General features: G+C 43.3%; 1 protein-coding gene and 1 non-coding gene across 4 annotated transcripts in view; both read right to left on the bottom strand.

The window, feature by feature from the left end:
* Nucleotides 1-12692, bottom strand: part of SAMD4A (sterile alpha motif domain containing 4A) — a 214006-nt gene that overhangs the window by 118817 nt on the left and 82497 nt on the right. The window lies entirely within an intron of this gene.
* Nucleotides 4024-4131, bottom strand: LOC113601738 (U6 spliceosomal RNA). The gene has a single exon (XR_003423012.1). It is a non-coding gene; the product is annotated as a U6 spliceosomal RNA (small nuclear RNA).

The following is a 12692-nucleotide window of genomic DNA, read 5'->3' as shown; positions in this document are numbered from 1 at the left end:
AGAGGGGAGAGAAATGATCTCCGGTCGGGCCAGTCATGGAAGGCATCATGGGCTCTGAATGTATGCTTAGCCCTTAAGGAAGGTTGGAGGTTGGGAGATGGAGATGAGGGGACGAGGGATAATGTGCAGACATTCAAATGTATCTGGGAACTAGCAAACAGCACATTTTGGTGGCAGCTGAGAACTGGTTTGGGGAAAGCAGGAGGGAAAACAGACGAGCTCAGCTTTTGGAGGGCTGGTGTGCAACACAATGGGCAGGTTAGGAGGAGGAGAAAATGTCAGAATGGCAGTATGAGGAGACACGTGTGGTGGTGGCCTGCAGGATGGACCAGGTGGAGAGCAAACAGTTGGAAGACAACTGCACAAGGCAGGCATGAAGACTCAAAGGTGGGGGAGGGGTCTCTGGGCTCCGGAGGCAGGCCCCCCACGGGACAGCTGCCCAGTCTGGGGCATGCTCGTCACCTCTTACTCACAGTTCTCTCATGTTCACAAGACGATGACACAGCAAAGTATAAGCACAGTGCCTGCCCATGGTAAGAACTTAGTAAACATTCTTGAGAAAGCAAAGTAATGGCGTGTGAGAACAGGTGTGAATGAAGCATTACTGTTCACCTGGAAGTCAGTTATTAGTGAAACACACAGCAGGTGACAGCAAAGAGAGGGGCCTCTGGAGACTTTGCCCAGGTGAGCAGGAAGAATACAGCAGAGAGAGCTGGTAATCCAGTAGAATGTCAGGATGTGGGGGAAGGGCGTGTGCCTCTCCTTGACACTAGTCAGAATGATGTGGGGTAACTGGACACTGTAACTGCTGTGTAGACTAGGGAGAAAATAAAGCCAATGCCTTCCCTGGACCTGGATCCCTGGCTTATAGTCCCTGAGGAAGACAGGAGAGTTACACCTCCTCTCAGACTCAGCCCAAAGCCACCAATGGTGCAATCGTAGATACCACTGCATCCCATTAAAAGACAGCGTTATTGTTTTCACTGTCAAGGTGAGGAAATTGGGCTGAGGTCACTTGGTGAGTTGGTGACAGCTGAACCCAGAGCCTAGGACTTTGTCATGGACTTGAAAGCCTGTTCCCTTCCCAGCTGTCTCTCAGGGCTGTTTTTGCCCCAATCAGCCTTCACAAACAGATCTAAAACCGCAGTGCAAAATACAAGAGCGTGAAATTGGAAATAAAATAGGTGCTTCTACATCTATTTAAATCCCATTTATTTTTAATAACTACTGAGGTTAGGCTTTGCATGAAAGGTGAGTAGTTGGTTTAAATCTTGATTTATGTCTTGGTTGACTAGTAAAATATTGTCATTCTGCTCAAGTGAAAAAAAGGCCCATCGAAAACGTCACACTTACTTAGCTTTTCTTAAAACTAAGTGCACATCTCCTGGGCATTTTCTGCTATGGTCTTAAGCATCTGCGATTTGTCAGATTTTGTTTGCTGGTATGTTCCCTTCCTCCAACATGTGGGGGCACATATGTATCTCTAGGTCTATGATAACCAAAGGGCACCCTATCACCTGATCACCCTATCTAGTCACACATGAAAAAATTCTCATCTTAAATGGGGATCATTTGTCCTCTTAGTTAAGTCTCTCTGACCATGTTTGTAAAATGGAAGGCATCTGGCTCAGAATGGGGGCGAATACAATGCAATAAAAAATAACAGTAATACAAATTGGTTAGCAGGAGAGTCTTCAGTATGAGCAAAAACAACTATGGCAATAAACCTACCCTAACGTGGAAGTGAATGAGAATATCAGGCCGTTGATCAAGAAGTTCACACAGGCATTGTTCTAATTAAATCCACAAAGCATTGCTGATTCTAGTACTTTCCATGGGCCCCTCCTTCCATTGATCTTGGGGGTCCCCTCTTTACCTCCATACACTAGAACAATGCTTCTGGGGTTTCCCCCACAATCATCTGCTTCTTCTCATACCTCATTCCACAGCTTGGGTGATCATTGTCAGTCTTGCTTGGTCATGAGGGACGAGTCCCTCATCAGACTTAATCTAAGAACCAAAAAACTCTGGGGCGTCTGGGTGGCTCAGTCAGTTGGGCGTCCGGCTCCTGGTTTCAGCTTGGGTCACGATCTCATGGTTCATGGGTTTGAGCCCTGTGATGGGCTCTGCACTGGCGATACGGATTGGGATTCTCTTTCTCTCCCTCTCTCTGCCCCTCCCCTGCTTGCATGCTCTCTCTCTCTCTTAAAATAAATAAATAAACTAAAAAAAATTAAAATAAAAAAGTCTCTCTTTTACCTGAACAACAGTGGAAAAAATCTGTCTCTTAAACTCACTCCCTGAGCTTGAGAGTCCATACCCTGCCCAGTTGTGTCTCGTTACCAGGAAAGAAACCCACTAGCTCAAAGTCAGAACAACAAGATTTCTTATTGAGACCAGAAAGGGGGTTGAGACATCCCCTTTCTTCCAAAAGCCTGAAATATCAGGCGAGTTCTTCTTTCAATCTGTTCAGATTTTAGTCAGCACATTTTGGTGATTCTAGACCCAGAAAATCCTCGGAAATCAGAGTTCATTACGTAGGGTCAGAGAGATCGAGATGGATGATGGTCAACCAGGAATTAATGAGGATTGCGGACATCCAACCAATTTCACCTGGAGATCTCTGTGGCCATCCATCTTTTCCACCATCTGCTCCAAATTTGGACCTATGCCCTGAGAGGCAAAAGACAAATACATCCATCTTAAAAGTCCACCCAGGTGAAATGCCATTAAATTGCATTATTGCCCAGAACTGCAGAGAGAAACATTTCCTTTCTAGTTAATCTGGCAGCCATCAGTTGTTCCCCACTAACTTGAAAGAAGCATCTGGTTTATGTGCTAGAATAAAATACCCTCACAATCTATCAAAATTAACCCCCTAAGAGCTATTACTGAAATGAAGGACGGTCTCTTATGTGTTGGAGGTAGGTAGATTCATGCTTTCCCATGAAGTTCATGTTCTGGCACACTTATCTTTGGGATCTGCATTCCCTGGGTGAATAGGAACCCAATAATCATACCTGTTTTATGATTTTAAGCATTCCACGTTAGCATAAAATTAAAGCATATTCATACAGCTGCTATTGCTAAAGACAACAACCACCTCATGGTAAAATATTATTCTTCCTGAGGGCTCTCAGATACCTCTGTTAGCATGTCCAGTATCTACAGGCATTCTTACGTTTTTCCTGCAGTTGTTTGTACTCTGATATAGGGTCTAGACAGAGCACAGAGACAGTGGAAGGTCTTTCCAAAATGTTTTAGACCAAAGAGGATAGAAAATAACCTTAAATCACATTGGATTTTAGGACACCTAAGATAAGATTTCTTTCATTATATCCTGATCTCACTTCATGAGAAATAGGTATATTCCTCAACTATCTAATTAATTCACATATTAATAAACCTCATGATCTCATTATTTAAAGGAATTCTCTCTCTCCTTGTGTGTGTGTGTGTGTGTGTGTGTGTGTGTGTGTGTGTGTGTGTGTGCTGGGTTCACATAAATAAATACTTCAAATCTTTTTAAGCCAAAGACGATCTTTCTTGAAAACAAGTACTTTGAAAAATACTGTTGTTCAACTCCAAATGGTTTCTCCATTAGAAGAATGTAGACTTCTTCTTTGTTAGGGAGACTACATTGGTTAGGGAGAGAGGAGAGGGACGTAGAGAGAAAAAGAGAGGAGGTGAGAGATAGAGGGTGGGAGAAAGTTAGTGAGTGCGATCAGAGAGCTTGTGTAAACAGTATTGCCTACAGTGTCCCCCTGTTACAAGGGCCCTTGATGAACATGCTAAGGGAGATGTCCCTTAGCTGCTTTCACCCAAGCCTGGCTCAGTTCTCTTGTAATCTGCATAGGAGAAGCACCTTGACATGTTTAGTGGATGGGTGTATTTTACACAGCAAACCACAGCCACAAGAGAAATTCTCCAATTCAACATGACTGGGTTGATAGTCTAAAAAACTGGTTAAAGCATGGAATCATAAAAATGATACTCTCATTATATGTATGTATATATTCACTGATATTTATTATATATTCACAGATATTTATGTGTCATCCTTGCACAGTAGACATACTGATCTTCTCTGCATCATTCCAATTTTAGTACATGTGCTGCCAAAGTGAGCACTATATTCACAGATATATAAATGAGTGTGCACTCATTCACGGATTCGGTACAGGAGCAATGCCTTGTCTTTGAAGATGGGTCCACTGTCTGGAATTTCCCAATTTCCTGTATAAACCAGAAATCTGTTATGATTTTCAGGTTCCAGTTTCTTTAAAGAAGATACAAAATCCAAAGACAGCTGAAAAGCAATCTGACTGCAGAGTCCGCCTAGATTTTTATGACTTTCCCCACAATCTTTTAGTGTTATCTTGTTTATACTTAAGTTGTCCACAATTTCTGTTCATCACTGACAAGTCTTTCCAAGACAACGGTGTAGCTTCATAGGAACACCTCTCCTTTTCACGCTCATATATCATGTGTTTACATAATATTTAGTTACATGTCTTAAATGGAAAAAGTACAACTGGTGTAAACAGGTTTGGGAACAAACAGCTTGCAGTTGGCTTCTGACTGCACTGATCGGGGAAGTGGGAGGGTCCATGGATAGCAGCTGCCTCACAGGGCACCCAGGCATCTGCTACGCTTGCTGGGGGAGGAGGGCACACGCTTGCCAGGGGAGGAGGGTACATGCTTGACTGGAGATGGACCCAGGGAGCTTCTCTGAATCTCAGTTGAGGCTCAACCAAAGAAACAGCTAATGGTCTATTCTCATGCGGGAGGGGAAGAAACCAATCAGGTTGGCCCTAGGGAGGAACTGTAGGTTAGTCTCTAAACTGATGCCTTTCTAAGGCGCTCAAGGGTAATTTTGTCTGCTCAATTTTTATCTTATAGACTATTGGATAAACTCCCTCATAAGATGCAGTAACACTGCTGTAAACAGAACAGAAAGAAAAAGTAGTGGTGCTTTTGACCAAACAGAGAAAAACTGAAAGGCGGAATATATATTATAGAAGTATATATAAGTATGTATTATATAAGCACCTATATTTTAAAACATATATATGTAAATATAGTTTATATTTTTATTATATTCATACATAACATATACAAATATTTTTATTATTTTATATTTATATGTAAAGTATATGTATTTAAATATATATTTATATATAAAGTATAAATATATGTAAAATATATATTATATATAAAGTACATATTTTATATATTTTTATATATTTTAAAGTATATATATACTTCTATATTATATATAGTATATATTCTGCCTTTCAGTTATATGCATATGTGTGTGTATATGTCTATAAGAGTATATATACATATCTATGGTGTGAGTGTGCGTACTTATCTGATGGTGCTTCATGAGATATGGAGGTTCACACTGTATCTGAAGATAATTTGATGAAAATCTTTAATCCCTAAAATTCCAGCTAGACTGAAAAATTGGCTTAGTTGCCTTGATTCATTACTTCGGACCCCGGTCTATCATTTTACTCATCATCACTGCTATATAGGGTTTGGATAAACAGGTTTTGGATGAAAAGTATCTGAAGCTGAATCCAGCCCCCGGGACAAGGTGTGAGAGCCCACAATCATCCTTACTGGCCAATTCCACTCTGCGGCCACTTTGCAACACTAGCAGCTGTGAGGGGTGGCATATTTAAAGGGCCTTTATTTAGCTCTTGCATTTTATTTATTTATGATTTATTATTTACATCCTGCTTCCTTCCATGAAGGATTTGGGACAGCTTAGCGCTTCAGTTTAGCCCATTCCTAATCAGTTGAGTCACTTCTCCTTCATCCTGCTATGTCCAACTTCAATAGAGTTGTTTCCCCAGTGTGGCCAATTAACTCGGACCCCTGTGGTCTGGGCCTTCCACTGAGCAACAAAGGCGGTGCTTTTGCAGAGTCTGTGACCTTTGGATTCCTGCCCCAGCAGCACAGGAAATTCTGGCAGCCCTTCCCAGGGCATCCCTTTTGGTGTCAAGACCTCCTGGGGGTGGCATGGGGTGTGGACACCCAGGAGTCCATCAGCAGCTCCACAGCCTGTGCAGAGGGAGCTGAAGAGTAGCCTCAAAGACTCTCCCTGGGGACTGTGTGGGATGCCAATAAGTGTCCCAGCCAGTAGGGGTCTCCATCAATATGTTCAATAACCACACACCCTTTTGGTGAGAACACGAGAAAGAGCAAGCCTCAATCTCAGCTACTACGGATCTCCACCCATCCACCTCCACCTCCAATCCTGTCAAGTCTCTGACTAAATGGAGCAAAGGATCCACAGGTGTCCTTCAATCTGCCATGATCTTGCTGGGCAAAATAGATCACCTAACTTAACTATGCTTGCTTTCTCCATCTACATCTTAGTGATGAAAACACTGGTCACAGGCATACTTAAAGAACCCCAGGGTGAGAACTGCCACGTGTGGGTGAAGAAAAGCCCCTGAATGTCCTTGTGCCTGAGAGTCGCTCCTAATTGACCATCTTTTCAGGGCCCCAGTCCCTTGCTCTTGCTTTTCTTTGTAAGAATGGCAGCCACTGATCTCAATGCCTATTACTTTCCCCCGACAGTGAATAAAGCACTGCATTCAATCATCTATTCTTGTTAGCTAGCCTGCACTCCTGGTAATTCTGCTCCCTCAGAGGATAAATAGCATTAGGCACCTAGTACACAGTTGTCCATGTAAGGGATTGTCCTCAGACAAAACAGAGATGCCTCAGACCATCTGAACATATTTTTCCATTAGTGAGGACAGAGTTGCATGCATCACACATACTCTCCCGCCAACCTTTTCCCAACCAATAGCAGACATGTGGAAACAGCTGGCAGAGGCTCTGGGTGCGACCCTTGGCCATGGAATAGTATGAAGCTAACTTGCATGCACAGGGAATGAATCCACAACAGATTCACTAACCACAGGACTGAGGTTAATGAAGAGATAGATGATCCAAATGCTGGCCTTGATTGGAATGGAAGCAATCTTCACAGAATAGAAAACACTGGGCTAGATTCCCCAACGGTCTACCTCAGTGGTCTGCTCTTATGTGCTAATCGGTGCTGTGTCCTAACCACCTGACTAACCAGTTACAGACTTGGGAGTATGATAGACACCAAGGGCGGGGCTTTGAACTTTGCAGTAATAAAATGGCAACAAAGAAATCTATAGACTGTACATTGCGTATCTGAAGTAGAGGTATGTAAAATTTTTATTCTATATTGTTTTAATCTCATAAGGCAAGTAAATGTAGATCCTTGTCCTTGGTATAAAAATGCATATAGACTGAAAGATAAGATTTGAATCACACGTCTCTATCTATAAAGCACTTCCAAATGCTACCCTTGTGTGGTATCATTATTACAACCTTGCTTGATAGATGAGGAAACTGAGGCTCAGAAAAAAGTGAGGGGCTCTTGGGTGGCTCAATCAGCTAAGCGTCTGACTTGGGCTCAGGTCATGATCTCATGGTTCATGAGTTCGAGCCCCACGTCAGGTGTCATGCTGACAGTGTGGAGCCTGCTTGAGATTCTCTCTCTCTCCCTCTCTCTCTCTCTCTCTCTCTCTCTCTCCTTCTCTCTCTGCCCCTCCCCCACTCAGGCTTTCACTCTCAGAATAAATAAATAAACTTAAAAAAAATTTATATATAAAAAAAGAAAAAAAGTGATTAGCCTGAAGTCTAGAATCCTGGTGTTTGACTCAAAGTTGGCTGTACCTCCTGTTTTTTTCATGTTCCTACCACTCATGAGACATGAGCTTGCCAATCAAGTCCAAGAGGGAAAAGACCCCTTCAGAGGACTAAAAAGAGATATAAATATTGTGTCATTAGTTGGCTTACCTGGGCTTTCAATGTCTGCCCACACAAATGCATATTTTAATAGGCAAACAACTCTGTGGCGAAAAGGATTGGACATGTATGCTTGGATTTCAAGTTTGATATAAGCCGTTCAAAGTCACAGGTGAAAAACTGTGCAAGAATCTCACTTTATAAAATGGCTTACTTTATAAATGTGGTTCAAGAGGGGTGCTACTAAAAGACATCATGAAGGGTGCCTGAGTGGCTCAGTTGGTTAAGCATCCGACTTCAATTCAGGTCATCATATCACAGTTCATGAGTTCGAGTCCTGTATCGGGCTCTGCACAGACAGCTTGGAGCCTGGAGCCTGCTTTGGATTCTGTCTCTCTCTCTCTTTCTCTCTCTCTCTGCCCCTCCCCCACAGTGCTTTCTCTCTCAAAAATAAATAAACATTAAAAGAATAGAAAAAAAGACATCACGAGATTCTACATTTTTTTAAAACTCTTAAGTTGATGTTATATCCAGTCATTCCATCCAGAGCACACTGAAAGTCTAAGCCGAACTGGAGAGTGAGTCGTGATGACTGGCACATCCACCACCAGCAGATCAAGGTGTCTCCTCACTTTGCTGAGCTGCAGTCCTCCTGGACAGTGCTGCTCCAGTCCTGGAGACTTATAGCCCCCTGGGCTCCTGCTCCCACAAACTCCCAAGGAACACTCCTCAGCAGTAGAAGGAACTTTCTCCCGTTCTTTGCAAACAGAAGACACCTGTGGCAAAACTCGTGCAGGGGTGAATGTCCCTAGAGAGATGTGGATGACGGTGTGACAATGGCCTGGCCTTATGTCCCCAGCCTATCACTTTCCAGAACAAGTTAACCAGTTTCTCAGAGGACTCTTGGTTCCCTCCATTAATTATGGAGAAAATAAAAATAATATCTACATCCCATGTTCCTATGAGGACAAAAGGAAGTAAGGTAATTCGAGAACAACACAGCACCGTGCAAAGAAGAGCTTAGATAGCGGTGAAGCCTGGAAAATGAGATTAGCTAAGACCCTGGGACCGGGGGAGGCAGACTGACAAGGGACTTCTAGAGCAGGCCTGGCTCACTTCCCCACTTCCTCTTCCCAGCCCCAGGCACACCCCCCAGTGATGACACTAGGCCACCTCAACTCTGTCCCAAGGTGTTGTTATACAGGGAGCTGAGGCCGTCTCAAGCATAGTTCCAGGTGGAGATGCAGCACAGGTAAGTTTCCAAAGGAACTTTCCAGAGTCCAGAGGCAGCTGGTACTCTGACAGTTGGGTTCTGTGACTGTGTGTGTGTGTGTGTGTGTGTGTGTGTGTGTGTGTGTGTGTTCGTTTTCAGGTGCTCTATCCATCTTTCTTACCCTAAAGCACCAAGTAGAGCATCCCCTGGAAATGTTTGCTGAAGAATGAGAACAGGGATAAGGATTCATCAGTTGATTATTCACAGTCCAGATAAAGGAAGGCTCATAAAACAACCAGACATCACCACCAAAAAAATCCCCCCATACACACAAACTTTTGTGTGATTAAGAATGATAAGAATGGATCCTGATAAGAATGGGTACCACCAGGGAAGTTGGCAGGTCTCTCATGAATTGTGAGACTGAGTTCCTAACTATGACACATCTCAAAAGCATCACAGGCCTATGGAGATACTGATCCCCTCAACCCTCGGGCAGCTGAGCACAGCCCAGGTACCTGGGTGACTCCAGTGTGCTGAACAAATGTTAGCTTCTCCATGTTCTTGGTCACGTGAGGGACCCCAAAACACACACAGAAATGTGGACCTGCAATCCTAAACATCTCCTGTTTATAACCCAGAGAGGCAAAGATAAATTGGATGCTTGGTTCCTCAGGTTCATTTATCTCCTTGTCTGATTCGTCACTTGTGACATCAGGTCCTCACAAGCACCCCGTGAGTGAGGCATCCACTATTTACAGGTGCATGAATCAGGCCTCAAAGAAGCCAGGTGGCTTGCCCAGTGTCATCCTTTTCTAAGCACCAGCCTGGCCCCTATTCTGCTCATCCTCTACCTCCTCCACAGCACATAAAATGTACCCACCCAGGGCATACTCCTAATTCCTCAGTCTGACTTCTCTTCTAATGAATGTAATCTTCGAAGATGTGAGAGTGGAAACAAAAGTGAAAAGTAAGGACATTGCAATGGGAAGAGGGTAGAGCCACAAATGGCACAGAGAGGTCAGGCTATAGGCAATGGCTGGATAGAAGAGACTCTTGTTGGTGGGTAGGTTGACTGCAGTAGGGCCAGATGGCTACCTACCCAGAGCAGAATGTCAAACAAGCTTTCAGGGCTGTCAGGATGAAGGCTACCTGGAGACGGGACTTGGCAGTCATTTGCCCAAAGAAGGAGGCTGAATCTCCTTCAGGCTGAGGCCTTGCCGGAGAATCTGGATCACAAGGGGCTTACTGAGCCTCCGTGAGGAGGTCTGGGAGTTCTGTGTCCCTAGGTAAACATTTATGATTAATTGGAGAGCTAAATAATTACACCTTCCCTTCAAGCTCCTCTCACATCGAATCATGTGATTCAATTAAAGAATATTCTTGACCTCAAGGTCCTGGAACTTTAGGTTCCTAACATTGAACTGACCTGTTAAAGGCATCTTCACTCTGTAGGTCCTCAGCTCCTGGGATGAGTAGGATCTCCCCACCATGCAATCTTTAGACTACCCAGATGTACAGAATTGCAAAGTAGAACCCAAAGAGGACATTCTCACTTCCAAGAGATAGGTGGAAAGGAGGTTGGCTCTGCACTGGCTCATTTCAACAGTCCTCACAGGAAGCTTCCTGAAACTGTCACTTACTCTGCAAGGCTGACTGTCCTACTGGTGCAGCTGGCCCGTAGGAAGGAGCTGGTGGTCATCTGATGTGACTGTACCACTGCAGAGGACAGACAGGTGTCTACGCCTTAGCAGAGAACCCAGCACAACTTTGACAGTAAGGCTGCAATGCTCTCAGCAAAAAAAAACCTTGACTACAAAGCTAGAAATAGCACTTCCAGCCGACCTCTGCTCTTCCCCTCCATAAACCTAGCATCTCTCCGACCTTGACTGGCAGCGAACAAGCAAGACAAACAGCCCATCACATAGTTAGTTCTAGCTGCCTTGGAAAGCAAGAAAGGAATCGGGAGAAAACCTGCACTTTAAGGGATGGGAATGTAACAGAGCAGTGGGGAAACTTCTTTCTACAAGAACGGCATGGTAGTGTTACTTATGGAGGCAAAATTTTAGCTAATTATCAGTTTCAGTTTCTTATTACACCACAGATAGATGGTGGGTGGACCAGTCTGTTTCAGTGGCCAATATATCTGGAATATTTTACAGTAAAATATTTTAATGGCCATTATTAACTATAATGTATCACTGTGAGTTTGTGAAGAAACTGAAAAATGATCATACTACAGGTATGATTAGACACATGTATAGATTAAACAGAATGCACACATTCCTATAAAAGGCATCCTGAGTACCAGTCAATGTGGCATTGACTTCCACTGGAAAATAGATGTTAAGTTTCTCCAGGGAATGGAGAAATGGTAAAAAAAAAAAAAAAAAAATCAGGTTATCTGTCACCTTGCCCTGTGGGCTTGGCAAACAGGAAAAAGCACATAAAAAGGTAGTCCTAGAATCAGCTTTACTATAATTCTTGCTACTTATTTTAGAAGATATCTGTGCAAGTATTTCAGCACCTCTCTGTATCTCAGCAGAGAGGTTCATGCTGAGTTAGGGAGGTCCTCTCCCTTGCCAAATAAGGCAAGTCCAAACTCAAGGGGGAAAGGCCAGGAAGGGATGACCTAGGGAAGACACCCTGAGAGGGGTCCACCACACCAAGAACAGAAGCTTCTCCAAACAAGTATCCTGGGGAGAAAAGCCGTTGACAGCTTCAAAGTTTCTCTCCATATGTCAACAGAGAATAGCCAACCAAAAATGTCATCAATGAAAAACCATCTAGACACAGTGATGTGACATGGAAATCTACTGAATTGATGAAGGGTAAAAACAGAAACTAAAGAGGCGCCTGGGTAGCTCAGTCAGTTAAACAACTTACTCTTGATTTTGGATCAGGTGATCATCTCGTGATTCATGAGATCAAGCCCTGCATCAGGCTCTGTGCTGACAGTGTGGCGCCTGCTTGGGATTCTCTCTCTTCCTCTCTCTCTGGCCCTCCCTCCCTTTCTCTCTCAAAATAAATAAAATAAAACTTTAAAAATGAAAGAAAATTTTAATTACTTAAAAAAAACACAGAAACTAAAGATTACTGGAGAGCTGAATTCTATAGGAAGGGAAGTTAAGGGTAAGAATCTAACTCTTTAAGGGCACCTGGGTGGCTCAGTCATTAAGCATTGGACTTCAAGACCTCACGGTTTGTGAGTTCAAGTCCCACATCGGGTGAGCTTGAGCCCTGCTTCCAGTAAAAAAAACCATGAGTCCCACACTTTGGGTGAGCCCCACTTCTCTCTTTCTCTCTCCCTCTCTGCCCCTCGTGGGATTCTCTCTCTCTCTCTCTCTCTCTCTCTGCCCCTCACTCACTTGCACCCTCTCTCTCTTTCTCTCTCTCTCAAACAAAAAAAAGTCTAACCCTTTAGAATCTAAAATCTTGCAATCTAATTTTTATTCATTTTTCCATGTCCCACCATAAAACTAGCTTCCTCAACAATATAAAAATAATAAATATTTGCTGATCATTTATTATTTGCCAAACACTCGAAGCACATTACATGTATCAACTCCTTTCCTTATCAAAACAAACCTATGTGGCAAATTCAATTATTATTACCTTCATTTTACAGAAGACAACATTAAAGCACAAAGAGGTCAAATGAATTGCCTAAGGT

Source organism: Acinonyx jubatus, chromosome B3 (genome assembly GCF_027475565.1).
Source record: "Acinonyx jubatus isolate Ajub_Pintada_27869175 chromosome B3, VMU_Ajub_asm_v1.0, whole genome shotgun sequence".
Classification (NCBI taxonomy): domain Eukaryota; kingdom Metazoa; phylum Chordata; class Mammalia; order Carnivora; family Felidae; genus Acinonyx; species Acinonyx jubatus.
Note: the sequence above shows the minus strand (reverse complement) of the source record. Positions and strands in the feature narration are given on the sequence as shown.